The sequence below is a fragment of the Echinops telfairi genome, unplaced genomic scaffold (assembly GCF_000313985.2).
Source record: "Echinops telfairi isolate 266 unplaced genomic scaffold, ASM31398v2 ScPeMD7_7457;HRSCAF=8495, whole genome shotgun sequence".
NCBI classification, from domain to species: domain Eukaryota; kingdom Metazoa; phylum Chordata; class Mammalia; order Afrosoricida; family Tenrecidae; genus Echinops; species Echinops telfairi.
In genome coordinates this window covers 7,676,128-7,691,434 of record NW_022111357.1, presented here as the reverse complement: position 1 = coordinate 7,691,434, position 15,307 = coordinate 7,676,128, and the positions used below count along the sequence as shown (strand labels likewise).

Genomic DNA, 15,307 nt, shown 5'->3' with positions numbered 1-15,307 from the left:
GGAGAAGGGAGATGTCGGACAGTGCAAGACATAACAAAATAATCATTTATTAATTATCAAGGGTTTGTGAGGGGGACGCAGGGAAGGAGGGGAAAATGAGGAGCTGATACCAAGGGCCCAAGTAGAAAGCAAATGTTCAAATGTTTTGAGAATGATGATGGCAACAAATGTACAAATGTGTTTGACACAATGGATGTATGGGTGGATTGTGATAAGAGTTGTACGAGCCCCCAATAAAATGATTTTTAAAAAGTATATTCTAGAGCAGTGCTACTCAAAATATTACTCAAAGACCAATCAGTGTCTGTCTGATCCCCAAAGAATTAAGAGTGTTTAAAACACCATTAGAGCTGATGAAAATATGTGGAAACTATTAGTCCAGTGGACTAAGGAGCCATACGAACATCTGCCTCCACAATCTTGAGGCCAGAAGAACTAGATAGAGCCACTAACAACTGTTCTGAAGGGATCACATTAGAAGGTCCTGCATATTGTTGGGGAAGAATGTGGAAGAGAACTGAAAAGGGACCAGGGTTACTGGTGGATGGAGACTGCTGCGACCCCCAAGACTACGGCCCCTTATCTTTCAGGTCTGGGACCCAACTCAATTCTCTGTTAAAATAACCAACCATGTACGATAGAGAAGGCAGTGTTCACCCAAAGACAGGTCAATTGGATCAGGGCTACGGCCTGAGTAAGTGTTTCAACCTGCCCTAATGCTTTTCCACTGGATGGGCTGCTCACAGCAGAGCCACTTACGGTGTTGATTACCTTGTGTTCAGGAGAGACCAGTCCCTGGAGAAGGGCATCATGCTTAGCAGAGCAGCGGGGCAGGAAGAGAAAGGCCCTTGACAAGATGGATGGACACGGTGGCTGCAAGACTGGGCTCAAACGTAATAACAATTGTGAAGCTGGTGCAGGACCGGCCGGTGTGTCATTCTGTTGTATGCCGGGTGGCTATGAGTTGGCACTGACTGGATGGCACCCGACAACAACAACAACAACAACAACAACAAAGTCATATCACGATAGATGACTAGGTCTTAACTCCCCAGTCACTGAGAATTCTGGCCCAGTCAAATGGACACGGAACTGAATCATCACAACACCTATTCATGACGGTTTAAGTTTTTAAGATCCGTATTTAAGCCGCCCCATATATGTGCTGTGATAGTTCAGTGTTATGTCCACTTGGCTGGACCAGGATTCTCATTGGTTTGGCCGTTTAGGCCTGGTAATCCTCCTTAATGGGACTTTATTGTTGTTGGGAATCCATATCTGTGCCCATTCCAAAGAAAGGTGACCCAACAACATCATTAAAATCACATGAAAGTAAAATTTTGCTGAAAATCACCCCCAAAAGGTTGTAATAGTACACTGACAGGGGGCTACTAGAGGCTCAGGCCAGATTCTGAAGAGGACGTGGAACAAGGGGTATCATTGCTGATGTCAGTGACATCATTGCTGAACAATTATGAGAATGGCACAGGACCAGACGGAGTTTCGTGGTGGGGTCACTATGGGCTAGAACCAACTGGACGGCACCTAACCACGTCACAAGGACATAGAGAACAGACTACAACTGCCCCACGGGCTCCCTGGGCTATCTTCTTTACAGAACAGATGGCTACCTCTTTCTCCTTCTGAACAGCCCGATGGGTTTGTTACCAACCCTGGCCTCACCCTATGTAGCTAAGGAACAAAGATAGAGACGATGAAAATGAAAGGGGAAAGTTTTACTTTGGTGGATCAAGGAAGTAGCAAGCTGGAACTAGAGTTGCCAAGGCAACCTCCCCCCCAAAGGGAGTTGACATTTGATGTATGTACACCAGGCTATTAGCACCGCTCGGGTGGCAAGGCTTTGTCTTCCATACTTTGGACATGTCCGGAGAAACCAGTTCCTGGGGAAGGCCCTCCTACTTGGTAAAGTGCAGGAAGGCCAGGCAAGACGGCAAGACGGAGGACCGTGGTTGCAACAATGTACTCAAACATAACAATTGTCAGGATGGCTGAGATCCGGCAGTGTTCCCTTGATCTGTTTCCAGCGCTGCTGTGAGTGGGAACTGACAACAACAGGAAGAAAAAAACCAAAATCACTACCACTACCAACAGGAAGTAAATTTAGGGCATTATATATGTAACAATTTCACTGGAAGAGTCATGAATATGCATTAGGATGAGGGTATGGTTCTTGATAGGATAAGGTTGATTGGACTCCTCGCTTTCAAAATGTCTTTCCAGTTGGCCTAGGGACATCTTTGGGTGACTTTTGGATCTTTTTTCTTAGTACTTTTGTTCTGGGGTGACCTGAAAATTGCGACTGTCCTTCCTGGGCATATTCGATGGGCCTGTTCAGGTTATAACAGATACTTACTTGCTGTGATGGGATACTTCCTGTGGAGGACAATGGCGGTTAGGAGGGAAAGTGCAGGTGATAGGAGGTACACAGTCTATATCTCATCTCTAAGGATAGGCTCCTTGGGAAAGCTGTGGAGTTACAACCTTATATAAGGAGCCCGGGTGGCATAGGTGACATGCTGGGCAGCCAACTGCAGTCCGCAGTTTGAATTCACCAGCTGCTCTGCAGGAGAAAGATGAGGCTCTCTGCTCCTGCGAAGAGTTATAGTTTCAGAAACTCACAGGGCAGGTTGACTCTGCCCAGGAGGGTGATGTGACAGGGCTAAGCAGGTTGGGGAGTGGTTTCTAGTTTGAGCACTTAACCACGGTGCACCCCAGACTCCTTAGCAGCAACATACAATACAGAAATGAATTTATGGACATTGAAATTTGTATTTCATGTACTTTTCACATGTCATAAAACATTCTTCTTAGGGTACCCCCCCACCTACTTACAAATGTGAAAACAATTCCTAGCTGTGTTGTGAGGTGCTGTAGAGTCAGTTCTGGCTCACAGCCACCCTATGTTCCACAGAATGAAATACTGCCTGGGCCTGTGCTATCTCACAATTGTTCTATGTTTGAGCCATTGTTGCAGTCACCGTGTTAATCCATTTTGTTGAAAGTCTTCCTCTTTTTCGCTATCCTTGTACTTTATCAAGTATGATGTCCTTTTCCAAGAACTGCCCCCTCCTGGTAACGTATCCCAAGTACCTGAGAGGAAGTGTTGCTATCTTTGCTTCAATGAGCATTCTGGTTGGACTTCTTCCAAGAAAGACTTGCTTGTTCTTTTGGCAGTTGATGGTACTTTCAATAGTCTTTGTCAACACCATAATTCAAATACATAATAATTCAAATGCTTAATTCAAACAAGGGTCTAAAAACAAGATGTGGGTCAAACTTGGCCCATAGGTTGTAATTTCACAACCTGTTTCATACTATCATGGCATATATCATACACTTTCCCTGTGTTGTACTTATCGCAGTAGCAATGTAAGTTTGTAAGGCCTTATGAAGAAAGGTCTGGTGATCGTTTCAAAAGAGAAAGTAAAAAACAGCAGTCACTGAAAATCCTATGAAGCACAAGTCTACTCTGATTAGAACTGACCCCACAGTAACAGATTCTACTAGTCCACTGTTCCCAGTATTTTGTCCTGAGCATGCACTCAGACAATCTGTGGGTGAAAGTTACATTGAATCAGAAGGTTAAAAAGTACTACATAGCATCGTGTCTACAGGATATGCTCAAAGAAAGACCATCAAGTAAAGTGTAAGGACTGCTATTGAGGCCAGCAGGGGTACGACTGGTATGGCCTGGTCTGCAACTTGAGTGAGGTTTTCTGTCAGAAAGAACAGGATTCTTTCAATATTGACTGATTCTTTACCTGCTTTGCTCGGGGATGCAGAAAGTGTTAATAGTAGATCTTTCTTTTTTTTTTAAGAGTAGATCTTTCATCTCAGGGTGTTCACCGTGTGATAGGAAAAACATACCCAGGCCCTGATAATTTTATAATACAGTATAAGGTGCAAACCTTTTTTGGGGTGTGTGAAACCACAGAAATGGGGGATGAACTAATAAACTTGCATCACAGGGAACCCTGGTGGGGTGGTGGTGAAGTGCTCAGCTGCTATGAGGTAGTTCTAGTCTGTCCTATGGGGTCGCTCTGAGTTGCAAACTACTTGATGGCAATGGGTAAATGCAGCACAGAACAGGTGACATTAGAGCTGAATCTTAAAGATGTGAATTCACTAGGACAGACATTTCGGAGGAACTAACTAGCCTGTACAAAGCCCTGATAAATGCAGTTGGCTCTCAAGCGTTTATATGCTTAGAATCACCGGAGGACCATTTAAGGTGCAGATTCCGGGGGCAACACGCCCTGAAACTCGGTTTCGTTAGGTGAGTGACATCCAGGGATTAGCGTTTTCCCAGGTTTCTACGGTCCACAAGCTTCTACGGGCCACACATCCACCAAACCTCCGGTGCGCCCCCAGCGCCACGGAAGTGGGACGGTGACAGAAGGGGCCAAGAAAGAGATTAGTCCATCCGGGTTCCTATCACAATAAAACTAACTCCATTTCGTCGGAGCCTTGCAACAATTCCCTATGATAAAATTGAGGCTCATTTTATAAGAGGAAATCGAAGCTCAGAGAGGGGAGACAATCTGATCAAGGTCACAAACTGGAGGTGCCAGGCTAAAATCCAGCTCAGACTTTTAGAGCTCGCGGAAGAGGAGAGAGTGGGTGGGGCTCAGGCCCTCCCTCCAGGATGGATCCAAAATGGTGGGGGCAGTGGCGTCAGCAACGCCCCCGCCCCTTCCGTCCACCTCCCTCCTTCTTCTCCCAGGCCACCCTGGCGGGGGGAGGGGAATGGAACGGAGCAGCCCACGTGACATCCGACAACTTGGCGCGTGACGCAAATCGGCGGGCCCAACGCTCGCCTAGCCTTGTGGGAAATGTAGTGCACTAGACGGTCAGATCCGCAAGGGTAGGCGGACCTAAGACTACATTTCCCAGGAAGTAGCGGGGAGACGCCGCCGTCGCCGTCGACGGCGAGCGGGGACGCGGGCCGCGCTATCGGGCGGGGGCGAGGTTCGGGCCGGTTGTGCCGTTGCGAGGCTGCAGCTGCGATCGCTGCGGTGAGCCCAGGTGAGCGAGCGTCTTCGATAGGGGGTTAGAGCGACTCGAGCAGGTCCGGTCGCTTCGTCTTCATCTTTTCTCAGCGGCAGCTAGGTCACGCTCCCCGGGAAGAAGGCCTGGCGCGGCGCGGCGCCGAGCCCCCGCGCTTGCCTCCTGGCCTCTGTGGAGCGGGCCTGGCTCCCTCCGGCTCCTCCCTCCCCGCCCCTGACGGCTTCCTCTCGCTCGGGCCCGACTCCCCGCGCTTCTGGCCGGAGCACTTCCTACCCTTCCTCCTTCCTCTCCGCGGTCTACCGGAGAGGCCTCTCCTCCCTTCCCACCCCTCTGGACACACGGACCCGTTATTTACCTTTCTCCTTTTCCTGGAATTCCTGAGTGGCCCCCTCCCCCCTCTGGAGTCCACTGGCCTGGTTTTCTCTACAGGCGCATGTGGCTGGCTGGCAGTAAATGTTAGCCCTCTTCCGTTCACTTCTGCCTTGTGGCCAAAAGAGGCATAGTCCATATTTATCTGCTGTGGGAATAATGTTGCTCCCCAGCGCCGGCTCCATGTCTATTTTAGTCTCCTGGGCTGGGGGGTGAGGCCGACTTGCATTTCAGTGGTTTCTTGGCGGCTCTTCCGCTTATACGAGGCAATTCCCTTTGCTTCGCAGCGCCTAAGCAACTTTGAGCGGCCATTCCCGGCCTTCCCAAATCTTCGGGGAGGAGCACGGCGGCCGACGCTGGCGAGCTGGTGCCCAGAAGTTGGACGCCATCAGCGCGAGTACTGTGTTTACGGGGAGGTTGCTAATTGGCTCAGAGAGGAAAATCCCCGAGGGCTTAAAAGGGGGAACGCCCGCCGCAAGCTGCTGGAGACTTGGGCCTGGCGTTGCTAGCGCTTTTGATTTGGGGTCCGGGGGCTTCACTGTCTGGTGAAAATAGCAGTAAATAGCAGTGGCCGTTTTATTGGGTGATTGGGTTATCAGATTAAGATCAGCCGAAACATGCATTATCAGGAGACCCGGTGGTGCAAAGGTTAATCCCTTGGCTGCTAACCAAAAGTTTGGCCGTTGGAATCGAACCCGTTCAGTGGTTCCGAGGGAGAAAGACCTGGCACCACCTTCCGTGAAGATCGTAACCATGAAAACTCTAGGCGCAGTACTAGAGTTAATAGGATTATTTCTCCATCGTAGACCTAGGGTGAGAAGACGTATAAATAGCATTCTCCCTTCTAGTGTTCGGTTCCTATCTTAGGAACCTACATTGTTAGTAATAAGTAGTAGCCTATATTATATAGAAATCTGTTGACCAAAATTAGCTGCTGCCATGAACAACTTTGGGTGGTTTCGTTTCCTGCTGGGACTGGCGTGCACTAAAAAAGCAAATTGTATTGCAACCATTTCGGCTTGCTTGGTTGCATTCTGTGGCAGAAGTTTTTGTAAGCAATTGTTTAATTAAACATTTTGATATCCAATATAATTCCACCTCTTCCACCCCCAAAGTTTTTTTGACACCAGTGGAAACTGGTATTGAAGACCGATGAAAACTTGTCTGCAGGCTGGGTAAGAGTCCAGTTTTAGGTTATGTCTCTCTGGTGGTGGTGGCGGTGGTGGCAGCAACAGCGGCGTCAGAAGTAGTTTTTGTTTTGTTGTAGCAGTTTGGCACTTCGCATGTATTCAGTAATTCCGTCATCGTGGTCCTTTATCATTTCTTTAACACTGTACTCATGTACTTTCTATGCTTGACTTCACCATTGAACTTAGGGCATACAAAAAGAGTGACCTTATCCTGTGCTGAGGAATTGGAGGGAGGAGATTGGAGTGTTTCTGAGGTTATTGACATGAGGAGTGAGATGGAATGGTAGCAGAAGGGGGGACAGTAGTTTAATTTTTTTTTTTTTTAATGGTGATCTCCACCAACGATCCTAGAATGCTGATTTGTGTATTTTGGGCTTAGCGACATCCCGAGTTGAGATACTGTGGCTAGTGCTGTTCTCTCAAAAAGTAGATTTTGATTGATTACATCACAAATTTATTCTAGAAGCATCTAAGGTTTTTTGGTTCCACAGCAGTGCCTTAGGGTTTACCTGTGCCTGTGCTAGGTTCTGTTAGCAGTGGGATGTGGGACAGTTAGGTTCTTTGCTTTTGGGAATTTGTAGTGTAAAAGTGATGTGGAAGTATCACTGGAAAGGGGGGAGAGCTCAGGGTGATTAGAGAGTTCTTTTTGAAGCGGACTCGATTTTGTAGGGTGTCAACATTTTAGGTGGTGGTGTGGGGGGTAATAGGCACAAACATTCAAGCCTGGGTTCTTGAATTGTATGGAATGGGGCTGTGACCAGGTGAGAAGGATGACAACTCGGTAAGCTATTAGACCAGGCTGGAGGTGGTGATGGCCTGAATTAGAGCAGGGGAATAGAGAGGTAGCCGTGGGGAGAAGCAGAGGGCTTGGAGATGTGATGCAGGTGGATGTATGGTCTCCAGAGCAGGACAGTCTTTAAAAAAATTTATTTTAATAAATTACTTTTTTGGGGGCTCTTACAGCTCTTATAACAATCCATACATCAATTGTATCAAGCACATTTGTGCATATGCTGCTGTCATTTCCAAAACATTCTCTTTATACTTGAGCCCTTGGTATCAGCTCCTCTTTTTTCTCCTCTGCCCCACCCTGCCACCCTCGTGAACCTTTGAGAGCAGGACAGTCTTGAGGTGGGCTATGAACTTGTAAAAAACATTATCAGAGGGGTTCTTTTTCTCATTAGCATCTCAGAAAATTTCCAGACCTCACTGCTTGAGTCTATAATGCAGGTGGCATAATTCATAGTAATTACCCAAAGTTTACCAGACTGTTAAACAATGTGTATAGCCTTTCTCAGAGACTGAGTTTACAAGGCAATTTCCATTTTTTAAAGAAATATGAAATGAAAAAAAAAATTAAATGCTGTAGATTAGAAATAGCCTCTTGGGTTTTTAAAAATTGTCTAGACATGAGGGGCTGATTATGCACAAATTTATGCAAATTGGTAAGAATCCAGTTTCTAAAAATTAAAAAAAAATCAATTTCTTAATGAGTTCTTCCAGTGAGTTTGGATGATCATTTCTGTTGTAGAGGCTGACAGGACCATTGTAGTGGGTGAACCGTGAAATGATTTTCTTCCTGCTTTTGTCCAAGTGTATTTTTGACCCATGAGTACTAGATGATAGTGCGTCTTGTTTTTTTTTTTTTTGAAGCATGTGGTGTGGTTCCCGGCCTGAGCCCTGCTCTACCCTAAATTCTCTATAGTACATTCTTTTTCTAGCAGAGTTTGAAGTCTGGTGGTACATGGACTGAATCCAGTCTGCAGGTGTGTTTCATTGGACTAAATTTGAACCATTGTCAGCATTTTGAAAACATTTCATATGAAGTGGGTCCAGACTGCTCTTGAAAACTTGGACCTGGCAGCAGGGCTTGTATTTATTTCTGTTTTGTGGCAGCAGTCTTCCCTAGTTTAGGAGTGGGGGTGGGGAGGTGCCCTTTCCAGTTTGCTAATGCCACAGACCCCCACCACAACCTTGACATGTGTCCCTGGCATGAGTGTGGATGCTTGTGACTTCACACTTTATGTGTCCCTTGGCTGTTGCGAACTTGCTCTCTCTCCTATTCTGGGCCTATGATACAGGTCTCTACTGCTGCCACTCAGTCAACCCTGCTCCTAGCCACCATCATTTCTGTGGTCTGCCTTTATGTCTCTTTCTTTTCCTTTGTTTTTTAAATTAAAAAAAAAAAAAGGTAGTTTTGTGAGAGGGAAGTGAAGCAGTGAAGTCAGACCCAAAATATTATCTTGTTTCTAAACTGAAGAGACCCAAGGACTGAGAAAGGATAATTGCATCGATCCGGTTTTTGCCCGGGCCTGTTAGCTGGTCTGCCCTCACGTTTGTTGTGCCTGGTTTGCCTCATAGCCTTTGATTGTTGTAATTGCACAGACAGGCTGGCCAGTCTCAAAAGGTGAAAGGCAAAGCGCAGAGACAAGTTGTTGAATGTCTGAAACGACATCTGGCTCCTGCCTTGGAACACAAGAGCTGGTTATTTCAGTATTATTTTTTAAGAATAGGCAACTTTGCTTTCTTTGTGGCTTTTTGAGGTGTTAGTCAACTTACTTTGTATCGATTTTAGTAAAAATGATAGCCTAAACTCAGGATGGAAAGGGGTAGTCGGGTGAGAGTGCTTCAGGAAGGTTTCATTTCCCTTGACTTTCCTTTATATGAGGGTTTCCTAAAAGAAGGTCCTAGTTTATCTAGAGGCAATGTTCTTGGGTTTGAGAGTAAAACTGCCTTTGACTTCCACATTGTGGGCTGTCAGAAAAGACAGAATGAAGGAGAATGGGGTTGGTGGCCCAATAGAAAAAAATAATTGGTTAAACTCTTATTAAACATGAGAAATTCTTGTTTCAGGCCTAATCCTTTATAAGCTTGGCCTTGTTCTGTATACCCTTAATTTCTTACTGCTTAGCCTTAAGAGACCAGTGTGTTAGGGGATTGTTCTATTTTGTATCTTGTTTCATGGGTATGTGTACATGAAAACATTGAATTGTCAGTACGATGTGAGCGAGATGTTGTGATTACGGTTTTTACCATGCAGTTTGGAGATAGTCTTCCATCCTCTTGACCAAAGGCACGAGGGCAGAACTCCTTTACTAGCAGTCTTCCTCTGACCCTTTCCTGATGTGCTTAATGCCGAGGTCATTAGCTTGCCTTTTAATAGGATTTGCATTGTATTTGGTTGCAGAGCATAGCATTCTGAGCTTTTTATGGGGTTCTAAAAATGCATTATATTTAAAAGCTTTATGAAATAAAGCTTGGGGTTACTCAGGGATGGTTTGTGATAATCATTGTAGTTTGGTGGTAAGTTGGTTTTGGAGCAGAGCTGAAAAACTGACTTTATGTAGACCCAGGCCTGCATATTCAGACCTCTGATTCATATGGAATGCCGCTTTAAAGATATCTAAACTGGATACAATCAGAATGGGGAAAACTTTAAAATGGGGAGGCTTTTAAGAAATAAAAAATTGGGAGCGGGGAGGGAGGAGAAAAATGAGCTGATGCCAGGGGCTTGGGTAGAGAACAGATGTTTTGAGAATGATGAGGGCAGTGAATGTACAAATGTGCTTTACACATTGGTGTATGTATGGATTGTGATAAGAGTTGTATGAGCCCCAAATAAAATGGTTAAAATATACAATTTAGATGTAGTCAACTGTTTAAAGCAGTGATTTGACACTTAAAGTATTTATTATATTATAACATATTGTGTTCAATATGCTGGACACATTCATAGGATTAAAAAGTAAATAATACTGCATGAGTGTTTGCTGTCTGAAAGTTTGGCTTGTTTCTGAAAATGCGTAGTATAAATCGGGGAAACTAGACTTGATGATCGTGCATTACTCTTGCTGGATTAAAAAAAACAGGAATGTTTGTCTCTAAGTTGGACTTTACGTCTTTAATTTCACAACCAATCTCTTTGGCTGCTCTGATGTCCCTTTGCAGACCGAGTCCACATAGTGAGATGTTCTGAGAGGCCTTCCGTGACGACCTCGGAGTATCTACCAACGGCTACTCTCCCTCCATCCCTGCATTACTGCTACCTGATATTATTTCTCTGTGATCTATTTCTTAGCATTCACCTCTAAAGAGTAAGGAAGTGAGACATGCTTTGTTTAATGGAAGCAGCTCAGTAAATATTTATTGCAATACAGGAATAAAACCTGTAGGTGGCAGTCTCTGGAAGTGTTCTCACTATGAAGTTCAAGTTTACTCAGATCCTGGTAGGTTGCCAATTAATCATTTGTATGGTAGGTGGTGAGGGGAACAGATTGAGAGAGAGGCAAGGCAATACTTTGAAGAACGATGGAAGTATTTTGTATGAGGGGCCTTAAAAGTTTGTGGGACAGTGAAATTTAGAATAGCTGAACTTCTTCAGTAGCCAGAGAGATGCAGATTAAATCAACAGTGAGATATCATTTATTTTCCTTCACCCCCACGGTGATAAAAAACAATATGGCAATGATCATTGGTGATGAGGCTGTGGAGAAATGGGCATGCTCTAGCACTGCATCAGTATAAATTGCTGCAGCCTTCGTGTAGGATACTTTAGGAGCAGACTTTAAGGAAATCACGAACAGAAGCTTTAAAGAGAAGGGTAATCCTGCAGAATGAGATGGAACTTTAAAATGTACAACACTTCAAAAATAAATAAAATGTACAACAATTCAGGGTTGATTATATTGTGGTACAATCATATGCTAAAATGCTAAGTACAAAAGAGATGTACAAACTTCAGAGCCATATTTTTTGATAATACAATGAGTCTTAAAACTGGCTCTGAATCTTTGTTACTCCATTTCCTCCCTAGTCAGTATCTAAATCAATCTATCTATCTATCTATCTAATCTATCTCATCCTATCAGGCACTTAAACATAAGTTCCCAAGCTAATTTGGCCTATTGCCCCCTCTTCAGAGGGGGGAAAAAATTATCCAGCCACCTCTCTGGTAATAAACTTTTGTACTAAAGCCCATAATCCAGGATAAATGTGGTTATCCGTTTTTGCAGGCTCCGCCACTCCCCCTGCCCATTATCCCAGTGCTGCTAACCACCACCACTGCCAAGGGGCAGGCAGTGTCATCCATTTTGGGAAACATGGGTCCAGATCTCCACTGCTCATTTCAGTATCCATATATGGCTACTTTAAATTGTTGCTGTTTGGTGCTAACGAGTTGGTTCCGACCCATAGCTACCCTATATACAAAAGAAAGAAATACTTCCAGGTCCTGAGCGCATCCTCAAATTTGATCTTAAGTTTGAGCCCATTGTGAAAGCCATTATGTCAATCCATCTCATCAAGGTTCTTTTTCACTGCCCCTCCACTTTTGTTAAATGTAGTGTCTTTTTCCAGGGACTGGTCTCTCCTAATAACATGTCCAAAGTATGTGAGACGAAGTCTTGCCAGCCTTGGCTCTAAAGAGCATTTTGGCCATACTTCTAAGACATATCTATTTGTTACTGTACTTTTTTTTAAATTACTCGTGAATGAATTTTTAATTATTTCTCCTTGGTTGGGTATGTATTATTCAGCAAAGTAATTAAAAACTATTTAATCAAAGCATATCATAAAACACTGTCTAATTTACTTAACCCCCTTACTTTGCCTTAAGAAAGTCACATATATATTTATTAGTTTATTGGGGGCTCGTTCAACTCTTAGCACAATCCATACATACATACATACATCCATTGTGTCAAGCACATTTGTACATTTGTCGCCATCATCATTCTCAAAACATTTGCTTTCTACTTGAGCCCTTGGTATCAGCTCCTCATTTTCCTCCTCCCTCCTTGCATCCCCTTCCTCGTGAATCCTTGATAATTTATAAATTATTATTTTGTCATATCTTACACTGTCCCCACATCTCTCTTCACCCACTTTTCTGTTGTCCATCTCCCAGAGAGGAGGTTAAATGTAGACCCTTGTAACCTTCCCCCTTCCTACCCCACCCTCTCTTTCTACCCTCCCCAGTATTGCCACTCTCACCACTGGTCCTGCAGGGTTCATCTGTACTGGATTCCCTGTGTTTCCAGTTCCTATCTGTACCAGTGTACATCCTCTGGTTTAGCCAGATGTGTAAGGTAGAATTGGGATCATGATAGTGGGTGGGGAGGAAGCATTTAGGAACTAGAGGAAAGTTGTATGTTTCATCGTTGCTACACTGCACCCTGACTGGCTCTTCCCCTCCCCGCGACCCTTCCGTAAGGGGATGTCCAGTGGCATACAGATGAGCTTTGGGTCCCCACTCATTCACAATGATAGGCTTTTTTGTTCTTTGACGCCTGATACCTGATCCCTTCGACACCTTGGGATCACACAAGCTGGTGTGCTTCTTCCTTGTGGGCTTTGTTGCTTGAGCTAGATGGCAGCTTGTTTACTTTCAAGCCTTTAAGACCCCAGGCGCTATATCTTTTGATAGTGGGGCACCATCAGTGTTCTTCACCACATTTGCTTATGTACCCATTTGTCTTCGGCGATCATATCGGGAAGGTGAGCACACAATGGTATGATTTTTTGTTCTTTGATGCCTGATAACTGACTGATTCCTTTGCCACCTCGTGATCACACAGGCTGGTGTGCTGCTTCCATGTGGGCTTTGTTGCTTCTTTGCTAGATGGCCGCTTGTTTATCTTCAAGACTTTAGTACCCCAGACCACTATATCTTTTAAGAGCCGTGCACAATCAACTTTGTTTACCACATTTGCTTATGCACCCATTTTTGACTTCAGTGATCGTGTCAGGAAGGTGAGCATCACAGAATGCCAGGTTATTAGAACAAAGTGTTCTTGCATTGAGGGAGGACTTGAGTAGAGACACAATGCCTGTTTGCTACCCTAACACTTAACATTTAAATATATGTATTTACATATGTGCATGCCTGTTTATATTTCTGTATATGCCTTTTGCGTTCTAGTTCTTTACTCTAGTTTTTCTATTACTGTCTTCCTGTCCCACTATCATGTTTGGCCTTCATTTGGCTCTCAGTATTTTCCCTAGGCTGCATTGCACTTCATCAAACCCCACCATCGATTTTAGATCTCTTATTGTTCCCTTGTCCCTGGGTTTGTTGGCTTGTCTCTTCCTTCCTTCCACTGTCTCTCCCGTGTTCCCCAGGAGCTGTGGGCTCCATTGTTTTATCCTCAGAATTGGTTATTACGCCTATCTTTTATGAATAGATGTGAGAAAAAGAAGAAAAAATCCTATAAATAGTTCTAGGTCTGTCTGCTAACCCTTCTGAATGCTTTCCATTCAGATCTGGTGAAGCGCCGCGCTCTGCCCACTGATTCCCAAGTCTGTTTTCAGGATTCCTAGGGGACTTCATTGCTTTGCTCCACTTGCTGCTCTGATGCACTAGCTTTGTTTTTCGCCCCTGGGGAAGGTGGGGTTCGGTCAGACCATGCACAGCTCCTGCACTATGTCTCCAGTGCTGTCCCCTGTAGCACCGTGGGTCAGTGAGGGAACTCGTGTCTCATGGTGGGGCCAGCCTCTCCAATGGCTGCTCTGAGCAGGAATGTCATCTTTGGAGGCTTGGTGGGCCAGGATGCGGTCCACTCTCTCAACACCATAGTTTAAATGCATCGAGTTTTTGTTTGTCTTATTCAGTGTCTAACTTTCACATGCATGTATGAGGCTGTTGAAAACACCATGGCTGCAATTGGGAGGATCTTTGTCCTCACAGTAACATCCGAGTTTTTCAGCCTTTTTGCACAAGCCCTTGTGCAGCAGATTTACCTAATGCAATGAGCCATTTGATCTTTGGACTGCTGCTTCCATGCTCAGTACTCATGGAAGCAGCATACTTTTAATTAATTACACTGAAATAGAACTTACAATTTAACTTCTCAAACATTCTAGCCATCTTTCAGTGAGTTATTGGCAATATGTAACATGCTGGTGCTTTCCATCTTGAACTACATGGTTGGAGAACGCTTAGGCACCTCTGAAGGTTCTATTGGGAAGCCCTGGTCTAGATGGCCTTTAATTCAGACCTCACTTCTGCTTTCTAGAAGCGGACATTGTAGTAGTGAACAATTTATTCACCTAAAGGTTTTTCAGAAGTTTTGAACCTTTAACATCATTTATTTATCACCAGTTTCATACTAACCATTGCAGGTTTCTACCACTTAACCAACAATGATTTGTTCGGAATGCAGACTTTTCTGGCTTAAGTGGAGACAGACCTCTTAGCTCTGGACTGTGTACTTTCTTTTGCCTTAAGTTTTCTGCTTTTCATTCAGCTGAGCAGGAACAGAAAGTTTAGATTGATGTAAAGATTATATTCGATGTTATTTGACTTTTCTTTTGCTGAGAAATTAGGCATTAATTCCTTGCATTTACCAAGATAAAAATAATATGATACCTAGTATCTTTACTGATACAGTTTTTAGGTTTAATTTCTATCCAAGTTATTTTTTTTAGAAGTAGAATTATTTATATCTTAAATCAGGGTCTCAGATACTGTCTTTAGGATAAGTAGGTATTTTGGTGGATAAGCTAAAGCTTAATTTATTGTTAAGTGGCTTTGGGGGATATGGGAGACAAATCTGTTCCTAGTATTTTTTCCCCTAGGAAGTATTGTTAAAGATGTGATGACTTTATTGAATGACTAAAATGAAAATTTAAGCAATTTTTATGCAACCTCTTGTAGAATTAGTCTCATAAACTGACTTTTGAATTCCCACGTCTCTGTCAGGCCCTTGTGGGCTCCCCCCCCC

General features: G+C 44.2%; 1 protein-coding gene across 1 annotated transcript in view; it reads left to right on the top strand.

Moving 5' to 3' along the window:
- Window positions 1-4,969: 4,969 nt before the first annotated feature.
- THRAP3 (thyroid hormone receptor associated protein 3) overlaps window positions 4,970-15,307 on the top strand; it is a 50,760-nt gene continuing 40,422 nt past the window's right edge. Inside the window, exon 1 of the mRNA XM_004704963.2 lies at window positions 4,970-5,046. The gene's annotated coding sequence lies outside the window, so the exon portion shown is untranslated. The remainder of the gene's footprint in view (window positions 5,047-15,307) is intronic.